Consider the following 13,684-nt stretch of genomic DNA (forward strand, 5'->3'; position numbering starts at 1 on the left):
TTCCTGTTCCCAAGTACCTAACGACCTGCGAGCATGTAACAAGTGTATCAGACAAAGCTGGCGAGTTCACAGTTTTAGAAAACGTTTGTTACCAGTTGTATGTAAAACAGTTCAATAACCAATGCAAGTAATATTGTTAATATCTCAATTCCGAACAAGACGGCTCCTGAAATACATGACTGCCCTTCCCACGTACTCCTATCTAGTACTGGGCCACGACTGGGTCATTAGTTCACATCCGTCCTATCTAGGAGCTGTGTGAGGGTGCCAAACCTAAGTAGCGCTACCAACTAATACCCGTTACCCTCCAGGTAACATAATAAGGGACTTACAAGAATGATAGGTGAGAATATTAACCAATATACCCGTTTTTACCCAAAAGACTTATCCCTCCACGGGATACCCACTGACTGTCCCCAACCACTGGGACGCATGCTCGAATGTAGTGAACTCACCTTAGATTGCTCGGTTAGGCTAAGTGCTTCTTTAACAATTGGTCACTCAAATCCTACCGTTAGTTACCAAAAGCAGTCAGTTTCACGAATTCACAGTACACATCCATTACACGTATTGCACAAACAAGGATCAACATGTAATATCACATATGACATACAAGCTTTCTATTCATGGTACAGTACAATACAAATTTACATGACACCCATTCGAATTGCATCCATGTAGATTTCATACTTTACAACTTTCACTAACAACACTATATAATGTACCATTTAGCATTCGGTCCATTTCATAAATCCCAAACCAAGGTACCCGGCCCACTAAACCAATTCAGCCGATCATCTACTGGGCTTGATTCGGGCACCAAAACTAATATTTCGGACTCTACGTGAGTATATATATTCCGCAGTTACATGTCAATCACGTTTACAAGTCTCATTATCTTTTGTTTCAAAATATGACAACCATTAATAATCATTGATTATCAATTGATCTCCTAGTTCAAGAACTAGGCCCTGTTATCGATCCCAATCCCCTTGTTATTATCATACCACCTTTAAAGTCATGATCATAATTCGTTATCCAAGCTGTCATTCCCACTATTTAAGAAAACATAGAAATCAACAACCCTATAACCTACATACACATATTCCCATTTCAACAAAACAACACATCATTTATATAAACAGTATCCCTCATTAACAAATTGTTTAACCCTAAACCAATGGTTTATATCACACTAATTATAATCACAAACATATGCAACTCTATTAGTCACCAGCATGCTAATCGGTTACTACCACATTCATCATATAATCACTTTTGCATACTTATACCCTTTGTTAATCGAAATTCACAAAGAAGCAATCGCCCAGCATTCAATTCTACTAAACATCTGGTTAATACTTCACATATCCGATTACCCGTTTTTCATTCTAACAAACCACTTCATTCGTAAAGCATAGTTATCATATATACAAACATCGATATTAAATAATTGCACACATATTAAGCTATCCACAACCACATGCCAACTGACAACTTTCATTCACATTTGAAACATAATAACCGACAATGCAGTGATCATTATCAAGTTGGCTACACTTTCAATGCATTGCACATGTACTAATGTTATGTGTGCAATTTATTACAAGATATTGGCCCCACGAAACAAAGCAACTAATGATATAATAATATTACTTACCAAACCACTCGATCCACCAGGAGAATGCCTCGAGGGGGAAGGGGGTCTCCCCTGCCGTCGCAACTTAAGTGAGGAAGAGTAGGGTTTTAGTTTTTAGTTGCCAACCAATCAGGAACCTAATTCATGCATTAGATTTGATAAAGGTTGGGGCGGTTACAAGTTAGCCGCAATGGGCTTAAGCCCATTCATGTGGGCTGTCAAAACACTTGTAATTCGGTCAATGGGCCACATCGTGCTATCGGATTACGAATCTTTGGGCTACACTTTTAGATTTAAACCATATCACTCGATCATGGGTTTTATTGGGCCGGGTAGCCAATGGGTGGCACGAGGCCCGGTGTGTCGGCCCAGTAAGCGTTCGGGTGAGAAGGGTTACAAACCACGGAACTAAATGTAAATAGTAATGATATGTGATATAATTTCTAAGTGGCCCAAACCTACATATCACACCATATGACCCATGTCAATCCCATGTGGGTTTTGCTAAGCCCATGCCTAAATGTGATCCGATTAGACTCATTTACGTGCTAGGAGTTGGTTCTCTAAATCAGTTGTACGACACACAAACATGTTTACAATTTCATGTATAGTTAATCAGGTAAACACACGTATCGATCATAAGCAGATAAACATAGATACACATGCTAAAAGTTGTGGGATTCCAAGCAAATGTTAACAAGCAATGCTAACCCTAATTATCCGGGTTGTCACATCATCCCCAACTTGAAAGAAATTTCGTCCCGAAATTTGACAAGCACAAAAGGGTGAATTGATAAATCAAGATTGCTGCCGGTTTTCCTTGGGTGCCACATCATCCCCAACTTGAAGAGGAATTTTGTCCCGAAATTCCCTAGTAGTACCAGAATTAGATTAGTCATCAGGAAAAAGTTAAGGATATTTAAGTTCCATCTGATCCTCGCGTTCCCACGTGAACTCCGGCCCACATCTTGAGTCCAAACGAACACTCACGATTGAAATTTGACTAAGTTAACGAACCTTGACTTCCTGATCCTCTAGTAAAGGTATCGCACGTGTTTCATCAGACAACCACTGCCTTAGATCCGAAACATAAATGACATCGCGTACGTTACTCGATTCGTCGGGTCACTCAAGTTTGTAGGTTACACTACCGATTCTTCCTAGACTGTTGAATGGTCCATTGCGACGTCAGTTAAGCTTGCCATGCTTCCCAAGCATTCCACACCCTCCCAGGGTGAGACTTTCAACACGATACGATCGCCTACAGCGATCTTCCAGCGTTTCCCAAGTTTATCAGCTTTCCTGACGGTCACACGTTACCGCCAATCGACTCCCGATCCCAAAAACCTTCCCAAGAGTTTCGAGTACCAGTCCGGGACCAGTAATTAAGTTGCCAACCATCTCAGTCTAACAAGATGGTTGGCATTATTGTCTATGTAATGCCTCAACGGAGCTGTTCGTTTACCAAGATGATAACTGCCGTGGTAGTACCCAACCATAGGTAAGAGTCCTTCAAATTTGCACCAAAGGCAGTCACACACATGCTTGCAGTATGTCTTCGAGTACCAGGGGAGTTCGTTTTCTCTGATCGTTTGCCCAATGACGATAAGCAATGCTCTGGTCCTAACGTGAGTCAATGGTGTTGTGTATTGCCTGACATTAATCACGCATAGATCAAATTCAGAGGTAACAAGAGTTGGCACCTCGTGTCTAAAAGCCGCTTCTCTCAGAGGAACATTCACAATTGTGAAGACTCATCAGTTTCTTGATTACGAGAAAGTGTGCTGGTAACGTGTGTCCATCTACGATCATCCAGGTGATAATGTTTCCGTTTCGAGTTTTAAGTAAGCCAGTGATAAAATCCATTGTAGTCTGTTCCCATTTTCATATATGCATTTCTGGTTGCTAATATCCCACCTCGACTTTCCCAAAAGTCAAATATCGTTCTCATGCATGGCCATGTGGGCCTTGAGGCCCGGTCACCCGTACATGGTGTTCAGGTTTTAATACATCCTATCAAAACTCCGACGAATAGGATATTCGAGACCAGTGTGCTTCGCCTGCACCAGTTTCCCAAGGTTGTTGTATAGTGAGGTTCATATTCGTTCCATGAGGTAGCAAATGTTGTCCGACCTGCCAAAGGTTGCTTCCCCATGCCCCGCATGGGTTAATCTTGAGAACCCTCTTCCTTCAGTTCTTCAGTTTGGGCAAGACGAGTCAGATCAGATATGTTAGAGTCGATAGCAGGCTGCAAAGCTCGTGTACGTCCAGGTTTCACGGTCGCATTCATTCAAAAGTTCCATCCAGCGGTGCCATCACATGTTTAGCTCACACGGGAGGCCCTTGTGATCGGTTTAGGCACCGTCCAAGTAATGCCTCCAACTTAAATCCAAAGACCAGGGCTTCCACCACAGGTCATGACTCGTGCAGTCCTTCCTGTAAGTCCATTACATAAGTCGTCACTTTCTCGTGTTGCATCGGTGTGTAAACATAGCAGAATTGGGATCCGAAAGCTGAAAGGTCGTCCTCATGTTTTGTCTTTCATGAACACAGCACCCTACTGTGTTAAAGAGATTTAAGCTGTGCGATCTTCGAAAATCCTGTGGTGAATCTGCGATAGAGTCTAGTGTGACCAAGAAATTGATGCATCCTCGAAGGGATCTTTGGTGCCAAACAATATCTAACGAACTTTTTTTTAGCGAGATCCATGTGTATTCCCACTTCGTTGATCATATGACCAAAAAGGTATCTCTCGAATCCAGAAGTTACCTTTAACAAGACTTCGCGCAGAGTGGCTCCTCCCTCAGGAGCTCTAAAATGAGATACAAATGCCGCCCATGATGTTCCTTCCTCTTGGAAATGATCCAGAATGTCATCCATAAATACGGTCGATTCATGTGGTCCATAAAGTTGCTGGTGTGTTGATTAACTCAATGGTTATGGTGTACAAAGTCGCAATGGCCGCATTGCGTTTGATATGCCGTTTCAGGAACATTCTCCTCTTGGTCTTCCGTCAATACATGGTCGAGGCAAACAGTTCTTGATTGTCACCTTGCTGAGTTCTGGATAATCAGTACACCTACGAAAAGGCTTTATCTTCCCGAATATAGCTGGGGCTCCCCAAAGCGAACAAAAACTATGTCCAATAAAACTCCTGTCCAACAGTTCCTGTAGATAGTCCTTGCAACCCTCCTGGTGCAAGACGGTATGTAGCACGAGTAATCAGGGTTGCACGTGTCGTGAGATCAAACTGAGATTCTGCCTAACAGTGGTGAAAGTAAATCTGAAAGCTCCTCGGGTAGCACATTGAGAGGAATCACGAACAATTGGTGGATCCTCGATCCTCTTTTCTTTAGCCTCATCATCAGTAACGGTTGCTAACGTAGCGGGGTGATCCCTCCGTAGACACTTCTGGGCCTTCATAGTTGATATGGCGCTAAACTTTGCACCACTCTGTTGTTTTAGAACAAATAACGATTCTCCACACAATATTTTCTCCTCACAAGGTACGTCTGCGCGATTTCTGAATAACAAATCCACACTAACTACTGCATTGTAACCATCAGGGGTAGTAGAAGGAAGGTCGATGTCGAACACCTGTCCCCAAAGGTCGAGTTTGCATCCCAGCGAACATATAAGGCTTCAATTGACTTGCAACAGCCGACTCCACAACAGGTTCGGTTTCAAGAAGAATCAGGGTTAAACATAATAGAGACGAAGCGAATAGCTACCCATGCAAGCTATCGTGTTGCTATTACGCCTGGAATAGCATATGCCAATACTAAATGTCTTTCCATGAGCTTCATTTCAAGTGTAGTTTTCGTCACGAGAATTTACAGTACTGCCGTCGTTCCCTTGGTTATCGTCACCTTGACTTAACACAGTCAATCCTTGTCGAGGTCACCTTCGTTTCCATTCTGTAAGCTACGATCACGAGTAACTAGATGTTGCCGTGACTGTTGTCTCTAATATTGTTGCCTGGAATGGTGTCCTGCGTCCTTTCACCAACAAGGTGTCACACCCTGGCTTTTGCGGAAGCGTGGGTTTATTTGGTGTGACTTCTTAATACCATAGCAACAATCACAACAAGGCTATATGATAAAAATACGAGATATTCATCCATTAATAAAAGTGAGAAAATACCACTATAACATTGTTTAGAAACATCGACATTTGAAATAAGTTACAAACCACAAATTATTTAAAACGTTTTCATAGGACACCAAAAGACTTTAGATAAGACGAGGTTTAGAGACATGTAACCCGTCCAGGAATAGGCTACACCTCTCAAACTTCACATCTTTGGATGACATCTATTATCCAGCGCAGCTAGACACATGCATACCCTGCCAGATCCTGCTAGCTCCCTGAAATTTTGAGGGTTGTCACACAAGGTCCATCTTTTCACATTCCGTGCCACGTCCTTAGGCACTACTCATGGTGCGGGCGGTTACACAGTCCGCTCTACAGTCAATCGTCATCGACTTTGTCCCGATTGGTTCGTAAGAGTCGACTCCCATGAGTCGCTGGCTGGGGTTAAGGATTCGATTGGAGTCAAATCGCTGTTGTTCGTTGCCGGTAACTAGGGTCGTTCAAATGCTGAAGTCGGTAAGGTACTACGTTTACCCTCTTGTTCGTTGTTCTTACAAGTCGACTGAGTAATACACGGTATGTCGTGAGAGTGTTGCAGAAGTGATCGCACTTCGGGATCTAAGGCGTCAGCACGTTAAGTTCCAGCAAACAAAGATAAGTGAGGAAAGTATAGTCCAATCATTTGACGCTGAGCCATCCAACTCAGGGACATTCGTACTAGCACCTAACATTCTACACAGTTCGCTAGGCGTTCAGATGTGTGATCAAGTGATACTCGATAGCATCGAGATTCGCAAGGATTCACAACGGGTGAAAAGATCATGTTCGAGTAGGAGACAATCACTGTTATGACTCCTATAGACTGCTGAGTTCTAACATAACATCAGTTAACAGAGTGGAACCCCTCTCACACTCGTTAAGCTTCACTGGGACTCACATGCACCCCACATTATTATTATGTGTGCACCCATAATAATAAGGCATTTTGCATGCTTATCTCAGTGCCTCTTAACTCGCGCTAAAAGGTTCCCCGAATTCGAGCAATAAGACAGATGACACCACAACATAGATCATGAAAGTTCAAGATGAGTCGCACTCTTAAAACACCTAACATGGGTTGGTAACATAGAAGTTCATACTGTAGTGCCAAGTGTGCATTCACGTGTGACGTTATTCAAAAGCAAACACTAGGTATACTATGCAATAGTAAACGTGAAACAAACCTTGCAGTCTGGAGCGGAGTGTCATGGTCGATTTCAGATCAGTTCGGTTATAGTCTGGTTATATAAATTCATTTTAAAACCAAGTTCACTATAACCAGTGGCTCTGATACCAAACTCTCACACCCTCAAATTACCACTTAGGGAGTGTCCCTATTAGGCGTGTGACTACTAGTAATGAGCCACTAATTACATTGAATCCATAAGTTTGAAATAAAGTTTCACCGTTTAATAGTAATAAAATCCAAACATAAGTAATTCGAAAACCATCAAGTTCAGCGGAAGCGTTAACTTAACATAATGTAGATACTTTCCAACAACCATAGTAAATAAATGTTTGATAAATAAACCCATCAATGCCACCATGACCACTCACGCCCTCCAGCCAGCAAGTTCCTGTTCCCAAGTACCTAACGACCTGCGAGCATGTAACAAGTGTATCAGACAAAGCTGGCGAGTTCACAGTTTTAGAAAACGTTTGTTACCAGTTGTATGTAAAACAGTTCAATAACCAATGCAAGTAATATTGTTAATATCTCAATTCCGAACAAGACGGCTCCTGAAATACATGACTGCCCTTCCCACGTACTCCTATCTAGTACTGGGCCACGACTGGGTCACTAGTTCACATCCGTCCTATCTAGGAGCTGTGTGAGGGTGCCAAACCTAAGTAGCGCTACCAACTAATACCTGTTACCCTCCAGGTAACATAATAAGGGACTTACAAGAATGATAGGTGAGAATATTAACCAATATACCCGTTTTTACCCAAAAGACTTATCCCTCCACGGGATACCCACTGACTGTCCCCAACCACTGGGACGCATGCTCGAATGTAGTGAACTCACCTTAGATTGCTCGGTTAGGCTAAGTGCTTCTTTAACAATTGGTCACTCAAATCCTACAATTAGTTACCAAAAGCAGTCAGTTTCACGAATTCACAGTACACATCCATTACACGTATTGCACAAACAAGGATCAACATGTAATATCACATATGACATACAAGCTTCCTATTCATGGTACAGTACAATACAAATTTACATGACACCCATTCGAATTGCATCCATGTAGATTTCATACTTTACAACTTTCACTAACAACACTATATAATGTACCATTTAGCATTCGGTCCATTTCATAAATCCCAAACCAAGGTACCCGGCCCACTAAACCAATTCAGCCGATCATCTACTGGGCTTGATTCGGGCCCCAAAACTAATATTTCGGACTCTACGTGAGTATATATATTCCGCAGTTACATGTCAATCACGTTTACAAGTCTCATTATCTTTTGTTTCAAAATATGACAACCATTAATAATCATTGATTATCAATTGATCTCCTAGTTCAAGAACTAGGCCCTGTTATCGATCCCAATCCCCTTGTTATTATCATACCACCTTTAAAGTCATGATCATAATTCGTTATCCAAGCTGTCATTCCCACTATTTAAGAAAACATAGAAATCAACAACCCTATAACCTACATACACATATTCCCATTTCAACAAAACAACACATCATTTATATAAACAGTATCCCTCATTAACAAATTGTTTAACCCTAAACCAATGGTTTATATCACACTAATTATAATCACAAACATATGCAACTCTATTAGTCACCAGCATGCTAATCGGTTACTACCACATTCATCATATAATCACTTTTGCATACTTATACCCTTTGTTAATCGAAATTCACAAAGAAGCAATCGCCCAGCATTCAATTCTACTAAACATCCGGTTAATACTTCACATATCCGATTACCCGTTTTTCATTCTAACAAACCACTTCATTCGTAAAGCATAGTTATCATATATACAAACATCGATATTAAATAATTGCACACATATTAAGCTATCCACAACCACATGCCAACTGACAACTTTCATTCACATTTGAAACATAATAACCGACAATGCAGTGATCATTATCAAGTTGGCTACACTTTCAATGCATTGCACATGTACTAATGTTATGTGTGCAATTTATTACAAGATATTGGCCCCACGAAACAAAGCAACTAATGATATAATAATATTACTTACCAAACCACTCGATCCACCAGGAGAATGCCTCGAGGGGGAAGGGGGTCTCCTCTGCCGTCGCAACTTAAGTGAGGAAGAGTAGGGTTTTAGTTTTTAGTTGCCAACCAATCAGGAACCTAATTCATGCATTAGATTTGATAAAGGTTGGGGCGGTTACAAGTTAGCCGCAATGGGCTTAAGCCCATTCATGTGGGTTGTCAAAACACTTGTAATTCGGTCAATGGGCCACATCGTGCTATCGGATTACGAATCTTTGGGCTACACTTTTAGATTTAAACCATATCACTCGATCATGGGTTTTATTGGGCCGGGTAGCCAATGGGTGGCACGAGGCCCGGTGTGTCGGCCCAGTAAGCGTTCGGGTGAGAAGGGTTACAAACCACGGAACTAAATGTAAATAGTAATGATATGTGATATAATTTCTAAGTGGCCCAAACCTACATATCACACCATATGACCCATGTCAATCCCATGTGGGTTTTGCTAAGCCCATGCCTAAATGTGATCCGATTAGACTCATTTACGTGCTAGGAGTTGGTTCTCTAAATCAGTTGTACGACACACAAACATGTTTACAATTTCATGTATAGTTAATCAGGTAAACACACGTATCGATCATAAGCAGATAAACATAGATACACATGCTAAAAGTTGTGGGATTCCAAGCAAATGTTAACAAGCAATGCTAACCCTAATTATCCGGGTTGTCACATCATCCCCAACTTGAAAGAAATTTCGTCCCGAAATTTGACAAGCACAAAAGGGTGAATTGATAAATCAAGATTGCTGCCGGTTTTCCTTGGGTGCCACACTATCTTCGCCGGAAAATGAAGATGAAGATGGACGGAGAAGAAGAGAAAAAAATTGAAATTTAACATAAATGATCCTTTTAAAATGAAAGGGTATTTTAGTCATTTTACAGAAATTTAACATAAAAATTAACTAAGTTTGGTGTTAGTACTCAAATGTGTTACAAAATTGAAACCATCAAAACGTGAACCTCTTAAAAAAAGTTAGTACTCAAAGACGAAACTAGTTATAAACCATAGGATCCTTCTGAGTAACTAACTCTTGTTTAAGATATTTGCTATTTCATGTTTTAATGACATTTCCAGCTACGCTTATTTTATTTGTGTTTTCCAATCATATATTTATATAATATTATTTTGCAACAATGTTGTGCAATAGGAGTTGTATTGTGTGCATTGTGCTTTGTAGGATGATTTTCCACTATGTACCGAACCGGTACCGGTACTGAATTTACCGAACCAGGTACACTTTCGGTACCGATTCGGTACCGACTTTTAAGATTTTCGGTACCGGTTTGGTACCGGTATTTGCCGGTTTTTAGCCTCAAATACCGGTACCGAACCGTACAGTAACAGGTATATTCGGCACCGGTACCCACTTTTGGTGATTTTCGGTACCGGTCGGTACCGAGCTCATCCCTATTTACAAGAACCCTACAGTTTATAAATTTATGCTTGGTTTTTGTTATGATTTTGTAACATTAATATTTTTTGATCTAGCCCATTTGTAAGATGTTTAATTATTAAAATCATGCAGATACTTAACCTAGTTAATAAACATATTTTAGATTAATCTTTTAGGTTATATTATAGAATTGAACATATCAACCCTTTTCAAATTGGAAATACAAATTATTCAAAAGGTATACAAATTAGCTGTTTATAATTTAAATATTTACAATATTCACTAATAAAACCAAAAGAGTGACTGTGGAACTGTGGAAGTTCGAGTGGACAAATGTAAGGCCAGTGACAGGTGCACCATGTGTCATTTGGGGGGAAATGAGGCCCAGTGTTTCCTTGTAATAATTATAACTGATATTAAATAACCGTATATAGAATTTCATCAATCAATGTTGTAATAAAGTTCAGACAAAAAAATTGACCTATTAAAAGGGTATGACCTCAAATGATACGTAAGTCATACAAGCGTTGGATTGTACCCACACTCAACTGCCAATACTCTAGGCTGGTCCCAAGGTTCCCCTGCGGGATTTATCGGTATATGCGCAACCATGACAGCCCATGGTTTTGTGCCACGACAAATGACAGCTGCCTGCAATCAATCACCGTGCACCAGGTTCCGCCCAACCCATTCCCACGATGAACAATCATGTGCTTTTCATTGCTTCATTATCTCACTCACAGCTAAAGTCAGACGTAACAAACGTGGCCAACAACTTTCCCACACCTGGGCGACAAGTAAACCTAAAACTCAATCTTCACTTTCGAGCATTCCTAACAAGCCTAGTACTCATCCCACGCTTGCACGCGGGAGCAACACTAGACTGAGGGACATGATGGGGTATGGTATTAGACTCGACCCGAATGATCGGACATTTCCATTACTTATTGCATTTTATTGTGATATATATTATTATTGTTTACCCACCCATACCGAAAGCACTATCTGAGCTACGCCCCAAATATCCTAAAATATAAAGTTTCTACTCGCTATTGTTTTGAAATATAAACAAATGTGGCTAGAATTTCATAATTGAAGTTAAATCATTATGCTCATATGATTGACCACTCTCTCATTTAATACCATCTCACCTAACAATCAGTTTAAGGGTTTTTTAATCTTAAAATGTGTTTCCAAACATACTTAATCACCATGAAAGATTAACTAATTGTATTGGCATAATCTTCCTACTTATTATTCTTTAAAAATATTGTATTCATATATTATTTAATTAAATCCGTTCTCGAAAGCCTCCCGAATTACTTCTTCTCCTTATATAGAGCTCCGGTGAAAGTCTTAAAAAACTTAGAATCGAAGATGAGAAATTTCCTTTGGAACGGGGACAGCGCCATCAAAAAATTAAATTGGGTGGCGTGGGATAGGGTTACGCTTCCGGTGAAGAGTGGCGGGCTCGGCTTCAGCAAGTTAAAAAATGTCAATTTAGCCCTCTTAAACAAGTGGGGTTGGAGATTTATTACCCAAAAAAATAAGTTTGGTGTAAAATTCTTAATGCCATTCACAGTAACAGAGCTTGTGGGGATTTTTTACCGGCAAAAAGGTCGCTCGGAGGTGTATGGTTTAATATTGTGCAGGCCATAAGCAAACCGGTCGGTAACATCATGGCATTAAGGTATAGATTCAAAGCTTCGGTGGGCGACGGCGAGGAGACAGCTTTTTGGTCGGATAATTGGCTGGGGAGTAAACCGCTGTGCGAGGTCTTTCCTAACCTTTTTAAATTAGAGGAAGATAAAAAGTGTAAAGTTAGTGATGTGCTTGGCAATCGGCTCGGGGGTGGCAGTTTGATCTGGAGATGGAAAAGGCCGATTGGTTCGGAAAGTGAGGTTAATGATCTGGTGGCTCTTGTGTCGATGTTGCAGCATGCTAACCTGAACTCGGTCCGTGACACTTGGTATTGGGTGGGGGCCGGAGATGTGAAAGAGGAGGTGTACTCGGTGAAATCCGGAAGGTTGATTCTGGACAGTAGTAGAAGCCAGGCGAATGTGTTTATTCCGGAAAGCTGCAAGTGGATCCCGAAAAAAGTTAATGTTTTCATTTGGCGAGCGGAGATGAATAGAATTGCAACCGTTGAGGCTTTGTTTAAGCGTAACATTGTTGTTGGCAGTTTGGTTTGTGGGCTGTGCGGAGAAGGAGATGAGACTGTGGAGCATCTGTTTACTACGTGTTATTACGCTTCTATGCTATGGTCTTGGTTAGGTAGTTGGTGCAAGTGCCAACCGTTAGTGGTGTTCACCTTCAGGGACCTCCTGGAAATCCATAATCATGTGGGCCTTACTGGTATGAAGAGGGAAGCTTTTAAAGGGTTGATTAGAATTGGGTGCTGGGCTATTTGGAGGATGAGGAACGAAGCTAGATTCAATAGCAAAGAGGTGAAGCTTGATTACATTTGCGGCGAAGTGAGGAAACTGGGTTATCTATGGTTCAAAACTAGGAATAAAGGTATAGTTACTACATGGAACGATTGGTGTAAATTTGTAATGATTTAACGGTGTTGTTGTTGCGTTGCCTCGGTTTGAGGTGGCGGTTGTGTTAATAAAGTTTACCTTTCAAAAAAAAATACATTATCTCTAAAGTCTAAATAGTATGAGGTACAAAGTTGAATTTTGTCCATATATGACTATGTGGTGGTAGAGGTGTACAAAAAAACTGGTTTTAGAATCGAAACCGGAAAAAAAACCGAAACTGGTTTTTTTTTAACCGGTTTTTTTTATAACCGGTTTTTTTTTAACCGGTTTTTTTAAACCGCCGGTTTTTATACCGGTTACTATTCTTGATTTCAAAAACCGGTTATTAACCGAACCGGTTATTAAAAAACCGGTTAAAACCGGAAAAAAACCGGTTTTTTTGGGAAAAACCGGTTAAAAACCGGTCCCAACCGGTTATACCGGTTATTGTTTTGGACCTCAAAAACCGGTTATTAACCGAACCGGTTATTAAAAAAACCGGTTTTTATTTTGGGTGAAAAAAACCGTTTTTTTTTAACCGGTTTTTTAAAAACCGATTAACCGATTTGTACACCTCTATGTGGTGGGTGTTGTAATTAAAGGGTTCATCGAAGTTAACGATTGTAGTTTTCAAATCAATTTTTTGTGATATTATTTTATATAGTTGTGGTTGTTTAATAAAGAGTTGTGGTTGTTTAATAAAGATATAAATTTGAAACAAATT

The sequence above is a fragment of the Helianthus annuus genome, chromosome 13 (assembly GCF_002127325.2).
Source record: "Helianthus annuus cultivar XRQ/B chromosome 13, HanXRQr2.0-SUNRISE, whole genome shotgun sequence".
In the NCBI taxonomy this organism is placed as follows: Eukaryota; Viridiplantae; Streptophyta; class Magnoliopsida; order Asterales; family Asteraceae; genus Helianthus; species Helianthus annuus.